Source organism: Erinaceus europaeus, chromosome X, assembly GCF_950295315.1.
Source record: "Erinaceus europaeus chromosome X, mEriEur2.1, whole genome shotgun sequence".
Lineage (NCBI taxonomy): Eukaryota > Metazoa > Chordata > Mammalia > Eulipotyphla > Erinaceidae > Erinaceus > Erinaceus europaeus.
The window spans coordinates 5411467-5429205 of NC_080185.1; positions in this window are offsets into that span (position 1 = coordinate 5411467).

The following is a 17739-nucleotide window of genomic DNA, read 5'->3' on the forward strand; positions in this document are numbered from 1 at the left end:
TTTCTCACAGGCCCACCTGGGCTCAGAAATGCATCTCATAAGAGAGGTCCACCTGGGCTTGGGGATGCATCTCATAAGAGAGGTGCCCCTTGTGCCCTGTGAGAATACAGAAGCTGTAACTACCAGAGCCCTTGCCAGCACCGCCACATACCAGCCCAGAATTTTCAGAACTAGAAAGGTCAGCTTTTGCTCTTTACAAGCCCTCCAACATGGAGTCTCCTGCTTTAGCAGCCTAATGGGCAAAAACACGACTCTCGGGACACAAAAAATGATAGAAGGAAAGAAAATATATTGACTGAAATTTTAGAGAGATACATTTGAGGGAAAGATCCAGAATGTAGACCAGAATGACAGAAACAGGCAAGTGGAGAAGAACAGATGGGACACTGAGGTCTATCCTGGAGAATTTCTAAAAGAGAACAGCAGAGAGGGGTGGATGCAGGTTTTTGAGTGCGAGGAGTCCCATAAGAAGCTTTTCAAGTACCCCGTGAGAACTGCAGGCACAGTGGGGCTCGGGAAGGGGTGCATAGAGGTGGGTGTGGCTCACATTTCACTGAGTAAGATTTGAGCAAAAGACAGCACATGAGACAAATTTGGGGGGGGGGGCGGCTGCCACAATTTTACCCAGTGTCTCATGCCTCCAATGCAAGTGCTTCCACACCCTTGCTGCTAGCTGAAGTTTTCACCAGGGCTTGGCTTTGGAGATGGAGACCAGTGTCTCTTCACTTGCAGCTGGAAGAGACATCTTCTCCTCCCTTCCTCAGTTGGCCCAAATGGTGATATCCTCCAGGCTAGTGACACTGATCCAGTCAAGGCCCAGCACTTTCCCCACACTGCCAGAGGAGCCCTCTTGTTGTCTGGTCAGGGTCACCTCCACCCCCATGTCCCCAATCCTACTACCCAGCCACCCCAACCACAAATGGAATCACACCAAAGGTGATTTTTCTCACTGCGTTGTAGTGTAGACTACTTGTCCTTCCTGATTGCTGAGCACTGTCTGCTGGAGCAGAGTGGGCCCCGGTGCTTGCTGCCCCCTCTGTAAAGGGCAGGGTTGGAGGATCTACTTGTAGGGAGCTGTGAGCTATGCGGAGCACACACTGATTGCTATCTGGATGCTGGAAGTGGTACACGAACATGGTACACAGATGTGGATGAGTTCTTCTGAGGTCTGAAGCAACCATAAGTCAGATCACAACAGCCAACAGCCACAGGGATGGACTTGGGAGCCCCTGGAGCCCCATCTCTTTACAGGTTACCTGGGGTGACAGTCTTGCCTAATGGATGCCTGGATGTGAAGAGAAAGGCAGGGCTTGCCCCCAGTTCCACTTGCAAATTCCAAACTCCACTTAACCAGGAGCCCTCTTCCTCCTCCCTACTTCACCTCTAGGTCCTGGCAGCCAGCTTGGCTCCAAGGTGGCAATTCAAGTCAGTCCTGCCCTCTGGGAGACCAAGCCAAGCCGTGTGTGTGTATATATATGTGTGTTGGGGGGAGGGGCATCTTCCAGACAGCCCTCCTCACCTAGCTTCCCTATTCCCTCAGATTGAAATTCCAGAGGGAGGGGGCATTGGGGTTTCATGGGAAGAAAACCCAGGATCCAATTTTCCTGCTCATAAGAACCCCTCCTGACTGTGGAAAAAGGGGTTCAGCCAGACAGCCCCAGTTTCCAGCCACAGAGGTGCACATGCTGCTATATTTAGAGTTAATGGTGTTTCTCTTTTTTAAAGCTTGATATAAACCTTGATTACATAGCATTTCTTTAATTTGTTGCTATTCAAGACCAAGACCGCTCTGGGAACACCATGGTGGCACGGGAGAGGGAGGCCTGGGTTTTGCATTCACATTTGTATATTCTCTTTGGTGGTTCTACATCTACTGGGCCACTCCCGATGGGAGGGGAGAGGAGGTTTCTCAGAATAATTGCCTTTTATGGTGGGAAGGGAAAAGGTGCCCCTTGGATGTGGTGAGTCAAGGCACCTGAGAAAAGCCTTGGGAAGGACCTGGAGGCCACCTCCCCTCTTCTCACTTCAGTGGAGCATAAATGGGCTACTGGGTCTGGCTGGCCACACCCCAGAGCTGGGTCACCCTGGGTGTTTCCTCTATCTTGATGACAAGGACAGAGCCTTGAATTCATGCTCATCCTTGGGATGGCCCTGTCTTCCTCCTTGAATGTGGGAAACAGGTCAGACACTGCTGACATCTACAACAAACAAAATCAAGAGTATGAATCCCAACTCCTACAGGACTGATGCAGCAGGATGGTGGTGTGTGTGTGTGGGGGGGAAATTTGGGTACATACTACCATGCTCTATGACCCAGGTTTGAGCCCTACTCCCCATCTGTGTGTGTGGGGGGTGCTTCATGGGTGGTGAAGCAGGTTTGTAGCGTCTCTCTGTCTTTCTCCCTCTCTGTCTCCCCTCCCCTGGAGAGAGAAAATAAAAGCATTTCTCCAGCTTTTGTTACATAGTAAATCCATTCCAGATAACTGAGTAGTTGGTGAAAGGCAGTTTTTCAGTGAACTGATGATATGGGGGTAGAAGAAGTCAAATATCACGTTTTTAAGACTCCAGGGGAGTATCACTGATCTAGTTCTGTTTCTCTGACTTTGCTTGTGTTCTCCTGAGTGTGTGTGCTCTGCAAATCAGCATTTTCATAAGTGCACCCTGGGATACTCTGCAATGTTTCAGCCCCGGACACCCCAGCCTCCCACAGCAGTAACCACCACTGTCATCCATTTCCCAAAGCTCACTGCCAAAGGGCTCTTTGCATGGAATCAGGCAGGATGGAGCCTCTTTACAGCTTTAACTCAGCCCAAACCTCTGGAGAAGCATCCAGATTGCTGTGTCTCTGCTTGGTTCAGGCCATTTTATTTAACCAAACAGTTCGTGTTACAGATGTTTTGCAACTACCTTAGTCATTTCCCTGGAAGGGTAGGCAGCCTGACTTCAGTATCTGGCTATCCTGAAAGCCTGAAATACCAGGTTCAATCCCTAGATTGTTCCAGAGATGATCTAGGCCCTTGTCTTTCTCACATAAAAGAAAAAGAAATAGAACTTCTTTAGAAAGATTGGTATGGGAGGTGGTGCAGTAAGGAGGCTGCTCAACCTGGAAGCAGGAGATACTGAGTTTGATACCTTACAAAATTCCATGTGCCACAGTGCTCTGGTATCTCACTCTCCACTTCTATCTTATTAATATTAATAAAATATTAATTAAAAATAAGAGGGGTATGAATACCCATGAACTAGAGTTTTCACTCATCTCAAAGGAATGCTCAGGACTATGATGGCTTGGCTGCATGGTGTGTTTGCATAAAGTATAATACCTATGGTTTCTAGAAAGATCTTATCAGTTACAATTGCATTACTCTAGATCTAGAGTTTCAGACTCCAAGTCCAGTGCTCCTTCCTTGTTTGCTGCCTCTCAGCCTTACAGAACATCCTTGAGTCAGCACTGATGCTCAAGGGAGTGCAGACCAGCTGAGGGAGGGTGTCGTCAGCCTCCACCCCTCACAGGAAGCTTCCTGTGCCACACAGCATAGCAACTGGCCCCTGGAGCGCCCAGCCCAGATGTGTCAGGCCTGTGGACACAGACCCCATTTATGAGGCCTGCTCAATGGCTGTCTGTGAGGCTGGGCTGGCCCCACCACCTCCTGGCTAGGGGCATGCTGGGAAACTGCCAAGCTGGTGACAGAGTTCCCACTGCCCAGCCTCAGCTTGGCCCTGGCTCCCCATCTTCCACGACTTAAGTGGGGAACAGAGAGAGTGTAGCTGCCAGCTGGCAGGGCCAGGTCCCTCTTCGTTATATGCCAGCATAGGCCTTGGGCAGTGGTTTGACTAACATTTACTGAGGAGCGCCTCAGCTCAGGGGAGGGCCTGAGGGAAGCAAGCTCGCCCAGACACATGGAGATAGGCCTCAGGGACCTGGCTACAATGGGCTGGACATGCTGGGCAGGGCACATGCCAGGTCCCTGTTGACCTCAGCACAGAGCAGAGTGGAGCTGAATCTTGGGGAGCAGCATCAAAGGCTCTCAACACCTAAGGTGCTTTTTTTGATCTGGTGGTGTCAGGTGGTCTGGTCCCACTGTCTGTCTTCCTTCCTTCTCTCCCTCTCTCTCTCCCTCTCTCTCCCTCCCTCCCTCCCTCTCCCTTCCTTCCTTCCTTCCTTCCTTCCTTCCTTCCTTCCTTCCTTCCTTCCTTCTCCTGGGTTCCAGTTCTCTCTATTCCACTTATGAGTGAAACCATCTGGTAATTGTCTTTCAACTTGTTTCTCTAAGCATAATAACCTCCAGTTCCATCCATCTTGTTCCAAAAGACACAATATCACCTTATTTTGATTGCAAAGTGATATTACATGGAGTATATATGCTATAGTTTCTTTATCCAGTCATCTTCTGATGGGCATTTAATCTGCTTCCACACTTTGGCTGTTGTGAATAATGCAACTATGAACCTATGTCCCTTCAAACTAGTGTTTTCATGTCTACTGGACAAACACTTTAAGATCCACAATCCCTTTTGCTGGCTGCCCCTAATGTTATGTGTCACAGAAGTATGGTCCAGTGAAGGAGAATGATGGAGTTAGGGAGCCAATCCAGGCACTGCCTGTGTCCTGTGGTGCCATCTGATGACAGGAGATTTCCACACTGGTGTCTTCCCTGACATAGAAAGGACCACTTAGAGTGGAACACATCCCTGACACATTGCTTTCTGGGACTCAAGCCCCTGCTCCACTCTAAGCCCTGGGATCCCCTGATCTCTTCTCTGTCTCGTGATTATTATTACTTTTTTTTTGAGAGTGAAATGTAAGCAGAAGATTGCCATCTTTCATTCAGAATCATACCTTGGAGACCCATCCCTGTAGTAATAAGCATCATTAGTTCATTTCTGGTCAGTGCTAAGCAAACTTTCAAGGCAGGGGTCTTTCCACTTCTGGGCAATCACTAAGTGGACAGCAGTGTATATTGGGGTGTAAGTATTTTATGGGTGTGTGTGGAGATGTGTCTTTACTCTTCTGAGGTTAGTGCCTGAGGGTTAGAATTTCATATTCAGTTGGGTAAGACAGTGCTCAAGGGCTTTCCAGAGTAGCTGAGGTCTTTTGCACACTTGTCTAGAGTGTGAAGCAGAACGTTATAGGATAGATGGCATAAGCAAAAGAAATGCATTTCTCACACTTCTGGAGACTGGAAGTTCAAACTCAAATTACTAGTAAGTTTGGCATCTGTAAGAGCTCTTCCCCACCCCACCTCCACCCCCTGCCTCCCTTGGGTATCATATGCCATCTTCTTGCTATATCCCTACAGAGATTTTCTTCTGTGTGTATGCAGTAGTGGGGTGTGGGTCTCTGGTGTCCCCTTCTCTGTTTATAATGGCACTAGTCCTATTGGGTTAGAGGAATATCCTTATGACCTCATTTAACCTTAATTGTCTCATTACAGGCCCTGTCTCCAAATATAGTCACATTGAGAACTAGCTCTTCTAAAAATCAATGAATAATTCAGTCTATAATGTCTATTCCTAAACTATTGAACTTTTTAAAAATTGTGAATGGCTACTGGTTAATTTCTGTATTTTTTACTTTTGATTAGTAGTAGGTTACAAGACTGTAAGGTTACAGTGTATAAGTTCCACACCACACACACCACCAAAATTCTGTGTTTCCACCCTTCCACTCCCCAAAAACAACATCCAGAGTTCTCACAAGTCTTATAGTTTGCTTGCTTCTGTTTATTTTTTACCAAGTTCATGTGTATCAGATCTGTAGATTCTGCATATGAACGAAACCATCCAGTAGTTGTCTTTCATCGCTTTACTTATTTTGCTAAGCAGTAGAGTCTTAGCTGTGTCTCACAAATCTTCGTGTGTGCTTTATTGTTACCACCAGAGTTTCAACACTCGAAGCCAATTTTTTTCAGAGAGAGCAGGACACACACACACACACACACACACACACACACACACACACACACCACAGCACCAAAGCTTCCAGTGCAGTGGAAGCTGGGCTTGATCTGAATTGTGTGCAAGGCAAAGTGACTGTCCTATCTAGCAGAGCTATTTTACTGGCCCTGAAATATGTGTTTTGATACCATTGTGATATCATGATGCATTCTATATATTATCAATTATGTCAGATTTGTTTAGGTTTGCTTTGTAGCACAAGATAAAATATATCTTGAAGAACGCCTATTTTGCTATTGCTGTGCAAAGTGCTCTGTGACCATCAGTCAGATTCTCTTGGACCATGGGTTTCCAGTTTTTTGTTGTTTTTTGTTTGTTTGTTTTTTATTCCCTTTTGTTGCCCTGGTTGTTTTATTGTTGTCATTATTGATGTTATTTGTTATCATTGTTGGATAGGACAGAGAAATGGAGAGGGGAGGGGAAGACAGAGAAGAGGAGAGAAAGACAGACACCTGCAGACCTGCTTCACCGCCTGTGAAGCGACTCCCCTGCAGGTGGGGAGCCCGGGGCTCAAACCGGGATCCTTACGCCAGTCCCTGAGCTCTGCGCCACATGCTCTTAACCCTCTGTGCCACCGCCGGACTCCCGGGTTTCCAGTTCTTTTAATCCTGACTCTTTTTTCTATCTGGCTGTTCTATCAGTTACTGAGAGGAGGCTGTGGAAGTCTCCAACTATAATTGCAAAGCTGTCTCTTTTCAGTTCAATCCTCCCGCGCACCCCCCTCCACATATTCTGCAGTGTTGCTTCATGTGTACACAGTCAGGATCAAAATGTCTTTTTTTCTGGGTTGACCCATCTATTATTATATAGTGTCTCCTTCTATCTCTGGTAGTTTGACTTGCTCTGAAGTCTACTTTATCTGATATTAACACAGTCACTGTTGCTTTCTTTTGATTAATACATGGGAGTTATTGGTTTTCCTTCATTTTATTTTTAATCTGCTTATATCATTACATTGAAATGAGCTTACTGTAGACAACGTATAGTAATTCATGCTTTTTTCAATCCAATCTGCCAATAGCTGCCTTTTGAGAGTCCCTTTTTGACTTATCTGTAGTGTTCTGGAGTGTATCTACTTGTAAAGTTTTCTTACAGTTATATTGCAGTCAACTGGTGTCAACACTTCATCATTTTGTATAAAATACAGAAACTTCACCTCCAGTTACATTCTGTTGCCTTTCTTCACTTTAAAGTATAATTGTGTTCAATATTTTTTTATCTACATTTTGAATTCCATCAGACAAAATCATAACTTTGCTTCAACCATTTAACTTAATTTGGAAAACTTAAGATGGGAATGGCCTATTATTTTTATTTGAGTTGTTATTTCTGATGATCTTAATTTCTGGCATTCCAACTGTTTTTATTTTATGTGGGAAGAGCTAGATTACTTCATCTGTGTCAGGTCAGGTAGTTCCTATAGTTTATTAAAGTGAAAATAAGGACAACAAAGTCATGCTAAATGCTTCTATGGGCCATTGCTTTATATTGCTTTCCATATACTTTCTCTTTCCATCTGTTGAGGTGGGTCCCAAGACCACTAGTTCACTCCCATGAGGGCTTATCATGGGACTCTTTGAAAGAATTACAAGACAGACTCCATGATCTGTATACAAGGTCCAAACTTATTTTATTACAGTTATGAGGTAGATATCACACAGAAGTGAAATTAACGTGCAGGAAAGCTTGGGGGAAAGGCCTCCTCAAGGGACTGAAGAGAAGAGAGGCCCTTCTGTGTGCTCATCTCCTTAACTTAAACCCTATCTATGTCACACTTGAGCCAGTTTTCCATTGGTCTGCTGAGATCACCAGGTGTGGCTACCTTATTAAAAACTCCTCTCTGATGATGTGCAAAGCATTTCCTTTGTGCTTTCTAAGACTTGTTCCACTGCCATTTCTTGTTCAACATTTAATTTCTTCCCCACTGCCATGGGGAACATGTGTGTGGTTGGAGTGCAGCAGTGTCCTTGTTCCAGATGGTTGTGCTTTGCAGGTTTGGCTCTCCCTATGTGACTGTCCCTGCATTGATACTGACACATCCATGCAACAATACCCACACCATGAAGCCATATTAACATCCATCGAGTCTCAGGGTTGAAATGGTTTGCCTAAGGTCATACAGGTAGCAGGTGACTCAGAACTCTCTGAATCCTGAGTTCTGTATTAAATGTAATGACAAAACACTCTCTAGATCAAAGAATGAGCAAAGTAGCACCAGAATGGAGAGGAAAATGAGATTCAGAATTCCTGGGAAGGGGCAGCAGTCAACATGTCAGGCAAACATGTTTCTTGAGCATCAATTCTAATTCAAGCCCTGTAGAAATCAACATCTTCGTTATACTCTCAAGAAGTTGGTATTATTATACTGGGACTCTCAGGAGTGGTGCAAGGTATAGAAGAAAGCACAAGTGGGTGGAGCAGCAGGAGCCAACTCAGAGAAGCTAGCAAGCACAAGGTGATCAGGGCTACAGCTAAACTGAAGAATCGAATTTCTGAAAGCATACCATGGGAACTCTGCCTGGATGGATCAGAGAGGGTGCACACTGCCATGCTGCAGGACTTGGGTTTATGTCCCCATTCTTCACCTGCAGGGTGCAGGGATCAGTGTTGCTAGTATTTCTCTTTCTCTCTGTCTCCCCATCAATCTCTCTCCCTTTCCATTTCTCACCCTCTATTTAAGAAGGAGAAACAGAAGGAGAAAGTGGAGAAAAATGGCTGCCAGGAGTGATGGAGTCATCATGCAGGTATTGAGCCCCTGCAATGACTGTGGCAGAGTGAGGAAAGGAGGGAGGGAGAGAGAGAGAGAGAGGAAGGGAGGGAGGGAGAGAGAGGGTGGGGGAGAGAGACTCCAAACTTTGTCTTCCTAAGTCTGAGTTTTAGGATATCATGTACTAGAAATGCATTTGAGGCTAATAGACTCCCAGACAAGGGATCTGGGATCTTGGAGCTTCAGGTATGAGAGTCTTTTGCAGAATCACTATGCTGTCTCCCCAGTCTCTGCTGGTAATCTTCTAGGTCTTGGGTTGGGGGGGGGCTTATATTTACTCTTTTGGGGACAACAAAAGGAAGGGAGTGTCCCCAAAGCCCAGACCAGTGTGCATAGCTGGGGTTTCCACAGGTCTGTGGAGTGACTGGTTAGTCAATCACCCCTTGTGCCCACTGCTCCCCCCCTCCCAGGAGCCCTACGCAGTCACATGTGGTTTGACTTGCTCTAAGTCCCAGGTCCATCACTGTCCTCATCCTTGAGTGTGGTTCACAGAGGAACTGAAAACCAGCCAGTACCCTCCCCTCCAATTTTCTGCACCCCACACCTCATTGAATAAGTAGAAGGAGCAGCTGTGGCCAGTGAATCCTGTTCCCATGACATCCCCAAATCATTCAAGAGAGTGGCCATGTGTCCCATCATGGAGGTACCCTATATGCAGGGCTGGAAGGTCTATAGCATCTCAGAGTGGCCAGAGGTACCCAGGTATCACAAGCCTGGGCATTACTGGCAACACAGAGCCCTCTCACCCCCTGTCAGCAGTCCCCCACCTCTGTCTTGTGGTGAGTGGAGCAGGAAGAAAATCCATCATCTGAAAGGAACAGCAGAAATTTCCTGAAGGAGCCAAAATGAAATCTGGGTGGGAGGAAGCTTGTGCAGATCTGATAGGGGCTTTTAATCTGTGTGCTGATAGCACTCAACCAATTTCCAGACAGAGAGAACAAAAAGGCAGCTGGGCCTCTGGGGACACTGGGATTTTCTAAGGGAAAATGCATCAGGTTGCTTGAGAGTCAACAGCACCCCTCAGCACCCTCCTCTTAGAGGAAAGAGGTGGGGAGGGGAGGCTAAAGGGAGTTAGAGAAGAGGAAAGGAGAGGAGGGGGAAAAGTGGAGGTAGAGGCAGGAACAGGAGGGAGAGAGTAAGGGAAGAGAGAAGATTATGGGGTACTAAGAAATAAGAGAGAAGAGAGAGGATGGAGAGGATGGGAAGAGATGAAAGGAGTGTGGGAGGGGAGGGGGGAAAAGGAGAAGACAGGAAGGGAGGGGAAGGAAAAGGAGAGGAGGGGAAAAGAGGGGAAGGAAGGAGAGTGGAAGGGAGGGGAGGGGAGGGGAAAGGAATGGAGGGGAGAGGAAGGGAAGGGATGGGAGAGGAAGGCAGGAGAGAGATGTGGGAGAAGAGGTGTGGGAGGAGAGAGACAAGACTATGGGGGAGGAGACAGGGAGGGTAGAAGGGAAGAGAGTGAAGAGAAAAGGGACAAAAGGAAGGAGGGGGGAAGATAGGGGTGGGATCAGAAGAAGGGAGAGAGGAATCTGTGGGAGGAGGAGAGAGCGATGGGGCAGAGAAAGTTATAGAGAAGGAGAGAGAGAAGGGATGGGAAGAAGGGACACTGTGGGTGGGAGGAGAGAGCGATGGGGAGGCTGGCTGTGGGAGGTGGTGTGGCTGCTCTGGGATACCAGGGCACTCCCTTGGGGGGTGGTCTTCTCTCTGACTCTGAGCACAGGACATTTAAGGGCTGATAGCACTTCACCTGTAGCTTAGCCCTTGAAATTCAGACTACTGCTGCTGCTACTATTACTACACTACTACTACTAGGCTGTTGGAAAAGTCAGGAGGTGTCTTTGCATGGAAAGACATGGAAAAATGCATCATGTCTTTTCAGATAGCCCAATAGTTAGCCCAAAGCAAGGAAGACATTTGTTAAGGGAAATCCACCTCTCCATTTGGGAACACCACACAATGGCTATCATTATCTACATACACTTGACTGAAATCAAGACCTGGGGAGCTCCTGACCCAGACCCTGGATTTCTGGAGCCCTTCTTGAACTCTGAGCTCCCAATGGGCCAGTCTCAGAAGCAGTCCAGTGCCCTGAGGTGGAGGGAGCTGACATGGGTGAGAGGTGAGGTGTGTTGCCTCCTATGATGGGGAGATGTGAGGCTGTAACTCTGTGAAAAAAGTTTTATAAATCAACTTTTCCTCAACTGAAACAATAACCTGAAAACAGCCTTAGGACTGTCTTCTGCATATCCTTTCGAAGTCTTGACTGATGTTAACAGTAGCTTAACTCTTTTTTTTAAATATTTATTTTATTTATTTATTCCCTTTTGTTGCCCTTGTTGTTCTATTGTTGTAGTTATTATTGTTGTTGTCGTTGTTGGATAGGACAGAGAGAAATGGAGAGGGGAGGGGAAGACAGAGAGGAGGAGAGAAAGATAGACACCTGCAGACCTGCTTCACCGCCTGTGAAGCGACTCCCCTGCAGGCGGGGAGCCGGGGTTCGAACAGGGATCCTTATGCCAGTCCTTGTGCTTTGCACCACCTGCGCTTAACCCGCTGCGCTACAGCCCGACTCCCTGTAGCTTAACTCTTATTTCACACCTTTTGTGGGAGGGAAGGATGCTTTTCTTTCCAAATTTGTGATCATACAAAAATATGTGTCTCTTTTAAAAATTTTAGTTTATTATTTATGGGCTAGAGATATAAAGAAACTGAGAGGGGAGGGGGAGATAAAGGGAGAGAGAGAGAGAGAGAGAGAGAGAGAGAGAGTCCTGCAGGTGGGGACTGAGGGCTTGAAACTGGGTTGTTGTGCATGGTAACATGAGCAATCTGCCACGTGTGCCATCACTGGCTCCACATATATATCTCTTTCAAGAAAAAAAATATTTTGCAGATGAAAAACTCTGGGCTCTCATGTTTTGTTTCTTTCTTTGTTTATGAGAGAGAGAAGAACCAGAACATCACTCTGGTGCACACAATGCTGGGGAGTGAACTCAGGAATGCAATGCTTGAGAGTCCAATGCTTTATCCATAGTGCCATTTCCCAGTTGCTCACTTATTTTTTAATTTCTTCATTTTGATCACCAGTAGTTTCCTGGTGAAAAGTGATGTTTACTCCATTGTATTAGCCACAAAATTGTGATTTTCCCCCTCCTTTTCTTCTAATTATTTACCATTTTTCTCCCTTTTTCCTGATTCATTAACACAGGGTGATGGTGACCCTATCTTTGATACTTTATAAACTTGAAGGGATACACAAACAACCCTGCCAGGAAAGTCTTTCTGCAATAGTTATAGCCCTAAGTCACCCACAGTGCTCCTGCCCTCTGCTTCTGCAAGTGGAGAAACTTAACTTAGGCCCAAGAAAAGTAAGTAAGTAATGAGAACTTCCCTTGACTGCAGAATTTCTGAGTCCACTAAGAATGCCATTTTTTTCTTTTATTGTTGTAGTTATTATTATTGTTGTTATTGATGTTGTCGTTGTTAGATAGGACAGAGATAAATGGAGAGAGGAGGGGAAGAAAGAGAGGAGGAGAGAAAGTCTTCATGCCATGTGCACTTAACCCGCTGCGCTACTGCCTTACTCCCAGAATGCCATCTCTTTTTTAAAAATTTCTTTATTGGGGAATTTATATTTTACATTTGACAGTAAATACAATAGTTTGTACATGCATAACATTTCTCAGTTTTCCATATAACAATACAACCCCCACTAGGTCCTCTGTCATCCTTCTTGGACCTGTATTCTCCCCCACTACCTACCCCAGAGTCTTTTACTTTGGTGCAATACACCAACTCCAGTTCAGGTTCTACTTGTGTTTTCTCTTCTGATCTCGTTTTTCAACTTCTGCCTGAGAGTGAGATCATCCCATAGTCATCCTTCTGTTTCTGACTTATTTCACTTAACATAAATTTTTTAAGGCCCATCCAAGATCAGTTGAAAATGGTGAAGTCACCATTATTTATAGCTGAGTAGTATTCCATTGTGTATATAGACCACAACTTGCTCAGCCACTCATCTGTTGTTGAACACCTGGGCTGCTTCCAGGTTTTGACTATTACAAATTGTGCTGCTAAGAACATAAGTGTACACAGATCTTTTTGGATGGGTATGCTGGGTTCCTTAGAATATATCCCCAGGAGAGGAATTGCAGGATCATAGGATAGGTCCATTTCTAGCCTTCTGAGAGTCCTCCAGACTGTTCTCCACAGAGGTTGGACCAATTTACATTTCCACAGCAGTTCAGGAGGGTTCCTATGACCCCACAACCTCTCCGGCATTTGCTGCTGTTACCTTTTCTGATGTATGACAAGAATGTCTTTTCTTAAGCCAATCCCATCCTGGAACTTTCGGTCTTGCAAGTAGGGAAGGAGGGAGTGTATTCTGTTTTCTAGTGGATGTCATACCAGGACTCATTTAGGTTGAAAAATTGCCACACCTGTGGCCTGACTCAGTGATCATAGCAGTCAGGTACAATCAGGGGACTCTGGGAAAACACCAGCTGCAGAGTGTCTAAACACTTCCTGGGTTCTAGATTGGGTCTGGCTGGTGGGCCTCCTCTCCCTCACCCTCCTTCTTTATCCTTATCCTAATACTAGTCGGAGACTATTCATAGAGCCAAAGCCCAGGGGAAAAGCCCACCGAAGCTGGCAATGAACTCTTCCACGGGAAAACAGAGTCTCTGTCATTGGCTCTGTTAACATTTGAGAAATAAAATATATTTCCGGTGATTAACTAGGTCTATTTATAGCCAGTGAGGCCTAAACTAAGGTATTTATAGAATGTCACCACATTTAGCAGTAATAGCACAATTACATGTTTATGAAGTAATGGTTTTGCAATTTTTCCTAGAATTCTCTGACATTTAGATGTGGAAATTTTACATTTTAACAAGCAAGAGCAGCCGCTATTTATTTAAGGATGAACAGCAGAAACTGTCTTCTCTGTGACTCCTCTTTCTTCAAGAGCCTGCAAAACACACCCCCACCCCCAGTTCCTCTCATTTCTTCCTGCTTTTACACACAGAATGAGATGAGGTCTGGTGAATCGCATACCTACTTTTGTGGGCGCCTGCTTTCTTGCCTTCATAAATGATGCCTTTTACTGCTTGGAATTCTTACAGTCTTCTTCCTTGGGTTCTACTGTTGACATTTTCTTTTCTTTTATAATCATCCCAGCTGTGCTAAAAGGCCAAGGTAGATGTGTTCAGTATCTGAAATAAAACTATAGGAGTGAAATGTGACCCTATACCAGTGATTCCCCTTCATACTAACTCATGATATAAGAATTCTGCTGGAAGATCAACAAAACAGGAAATGACAAGTGTTGGGAGAGTAGGTGGAGAAAGAAGAGCTCTGTTACCCTGCTGGTGGGAATGCAAAACTGGAGCAATTGCTTTGGAAGACAGTATAGAGTCCTTAAATAAATAAACATGGAAATGGATTATGATCCAGCAATACCACATTTAGGCACTTATCCAAATAACAGGCAAATACTAATTCAGATGGGCATTTGCTCCTCTGTGTTCGTAGCTGCAGTGTTCACAAGTCAAAGAGTGGAAGCAGACTAAATGCCCATCAACAGGTGACTGGCAAAAAAAAAAAAAAAAAAAAAAAAAAAAAAAGCCATGGAGTATATACTCAATCTGTACTATTCTATAATTTATTTTATTTTTTTGCCTCCAGGGTTATTGCTGAGGATTGGTGCATGTACCACAAATCCACTGCTCCAGGAGGCCATTTCCCCCCCCCCCATTTTGTTGCTCTTTTTGTTGTCATTATTATCATTGTTGCCACTGATGCTGTTGTTGTTGGATAGGAGAGAGAGAAATTGAGAGAGGAGGAAAAATAGAGGGGGGAGATAGAGAGGGGGAGAGAAAGACACCTGCAGACCTGCTTTACCTCTTGTGAAGCGACCCCCCTGCAGGTGGGGAACCAAGGGCTCAGACGGGGATCCTTGCACTTTGCACCATGTGTGCTTAACCCGCTGTGCTACTGCAAGACCCCCCCTATTGTATAATTTTAAAAGATGGTATTAAGGGCTGAGTAGTGGTGCACTTGGTTGAGTGCATATGTTACAGTATGCAGGGACCCAGGTTCAAGCCCCCAGCCCCACCTGCAGGGGGGGAAGCCTCATGAGTGGTGAAACAGTATTGTAGGTCTCTCTCTCTCTCTCTCTCTCTGTTTCCCCTTTCTATCTCAATTGCCCTCTGTCTTATCCTAAACAAACAAACAAATATTTTAAAAAAGATATTGTATCCTCTGAGACCAGATGGATGAAACGGGATGTGATTATGCTAGTGAAGTAAGTAAAGAGGTGAAAGAAACTACCAGACAGTTTCACTCATATGTGGAATCCAGAGGACTAAAACACCTGAAATTGCAACAAAAAAGTAGCCAATCTGTCTCTAAGACATTGGGAGAAGTGTAATGAAGTGGTACATAGAACTCTGGTGGGAGTGGTGTGGAATCTAACAATTTTGTAAATCACTATTAAATCACTAATAAAAATAACTTTCCAAAAGATTTGGGGTGGAGGACTGACAAGGGTACTTGATCTGCCTTGTGCACAACTCAGTTTCAATCCCAACCCCCACCATACTATAGGACGCTTTGGTGTTGTAGTATCTTTCATGTATTCCCTCTGTCTCTCTTTTTCTATCTAGAAATATCTACCCTGAGTTGTGATGACCAACAAACAAAACCAAAAAAAAAAAAAATAGAGAAAATATTTCTGATGGCAAGTGGGGAAGGGTTGTGAGTCTTTTTTCTTTTTCTTTTTTAATTTTTTATTTATAAAAAGGAAACATTGACAAAACCATAGGATAAGAGGGGTACAACTCCGTGCAATTCCCACCATCAGAACTCTGTAACCCATACCCTACCTTAATAGCTTTCCTATTCTTTAACCCTCTGGGAGTATGGACCCAAGGTCATTGTGGGATGCAGAAGGTGGAAGGTCTGACTTCTGTAATTGCTTCCCCGCTGAACATGGGCAATGACTGGTTGATCCATACTCCCAGCCTGTCTTTCTCTTTCCCTAGTGGGGAATGGCTCTGGGGAAGCAGAGCTCCAGGACACATTGGTGGGGTTGTCTGTCCAGGGAAGTCTGGTTGGCATCATGCTAGCATCTGGAATCTGGTGGTTGAAAAGAGAGTTAACATACAAAGCCAAACAGACTGTGGACCAATCATGGACCTAAAGGCTAGAATAATGAAGATGAAGAGTTGGGGGGGTCCTCCAATTTGTAGATAGCTAGTAGTCATGTTTTAGTTATATTCCAAAGGGCCTGCGGCTGTACTAGTTTTTTTTTTTTTCTTTTTCTTTTTTCCCCTGAGCCTGAAATCTGACATGCAGGTGGAACCAAGTTATTGTCTGGGGAGATGATGTCATGACTGGAAAAAGGACCAGAAAGCTGCATCAGGGAAGATAGTTGCTCCCTAATATGGAAAAGGTGTATAAATATTGTTGACTATAAACCCCATTAATTTGATCTGATCCGGGGCCCATAATCATCTTAGGAACCTACATGACCTCTGCATCTCTGTAGATCTGAGCTCACATTCTGTGGTCATGAGTAGGAACGTTCCAAGCTGCCCCAGTATCGACCCATCTTCCTCAGGTGGAACATAGAGTATGTTGTTCAGCCTCTCTTGGGAGGATAGAATATTCTCTACCACTGTTGATCCAAGTTGAGGGCAAGGTCCTATGGGGGCCTACAAAAGGGGTCTATTGTGTTGTTCCTGCTAGGAATGACTGGTAACAATGGAGAGAGGGATTTATTTGAGGTCTAGGCCCATCATGTCTGTTCAGGAAGCTCAGGATTCCCCGATTAGGGCATGAGTCTTTTTTCTTTGGGTTTCAAGATGGTGAAACTTACAGTCACTTGTAGGTTCCTGTTCCCCAGAGGGGAAGGCTCCTTACTCTATCCAAGGGGCAGGTTCTGTTCTTGTGTCATCTCATTGTCTGGCCCTGGTGAGGGCTAATGCTGAGGATGCGAGCTGCCCTCATCCCTACATCTCCCTGCTGTCCTGGGTCCTGGTGCTGGCTGTGGACAGTCCCTCCAGGAAGCCCTATGGTCACACTGAGACATGTCTCCCTGAGACCTGCTCCTTCTTTGTGCTGCTCACTCTTGTATATGTCTCTCCCATGCCCTGTCACCCTTCTTGGAACCCTGGGAGTCATCTTTGACATCTCCTATGACCTCATGTCCCACAACCAAGCAGACCCCAAGTGCCACCATGCCTTGAATTGTTCCTTCCTCTGCAGCTCACTGCCACCCCTGTCTCCAGACTATAGTAAGTTCCTGAAGAGTCTCTGTCCCTTTGATCCATGCTGTGACCTTTCTGAATTGTCCAGTCATTTACTCTTTGGCCTCCTGCGTCCCTCATTCTCTTGGACAAGTTTTGTCCAGTGTATGTGAAAGAGAGATACCTGTAGTACAGCTTCACTGCTTGTGAACTTTCCTCTCTGCAGGTGGGAACCAGAGGCTTGAAGCCAGGTCCTGCATATGGTACCTATGTGTTCTCTACCTGGTACGCCACCACCCAGCCCCTGGGCTCTATATTAAATATTTTGAACTGTTGAGCCTAAGATGTGATTCAGTACCTAGAGTGCATGACTTACCCTGTGTGAGGCCTGGAATTTGATCTCTGGCATCACGAGGCTGGCACCAAGGACAGAGACAAGTGGCCATCTATGGATAATGGGCCTGTGCTGTAGTCTCTCTCTCTCTCTCTCTCTCTTCCTCTTCCTTCTTCTCTCTTCTCTCTCTCTTTTGCTTCTCTCTCCCTTCCTCTTTAAATATATGAACTTAAAACTGGATCAGGGAGGCTACACAGAGATCATGCATGCCTGAAGTCCTGGGTCTCTTCTCTTTACTGCATTAAAAACAGCAATAATTGAGGTGGAGAAGACAGCATCCTGGTTGGAGCCTGAGGCTCCAAATTCCTAGGTTTAATCCTCAGCACCACCATAAACCAGAACTAAGCAGTGCTCTTGTGAAATAATACATAAAATAA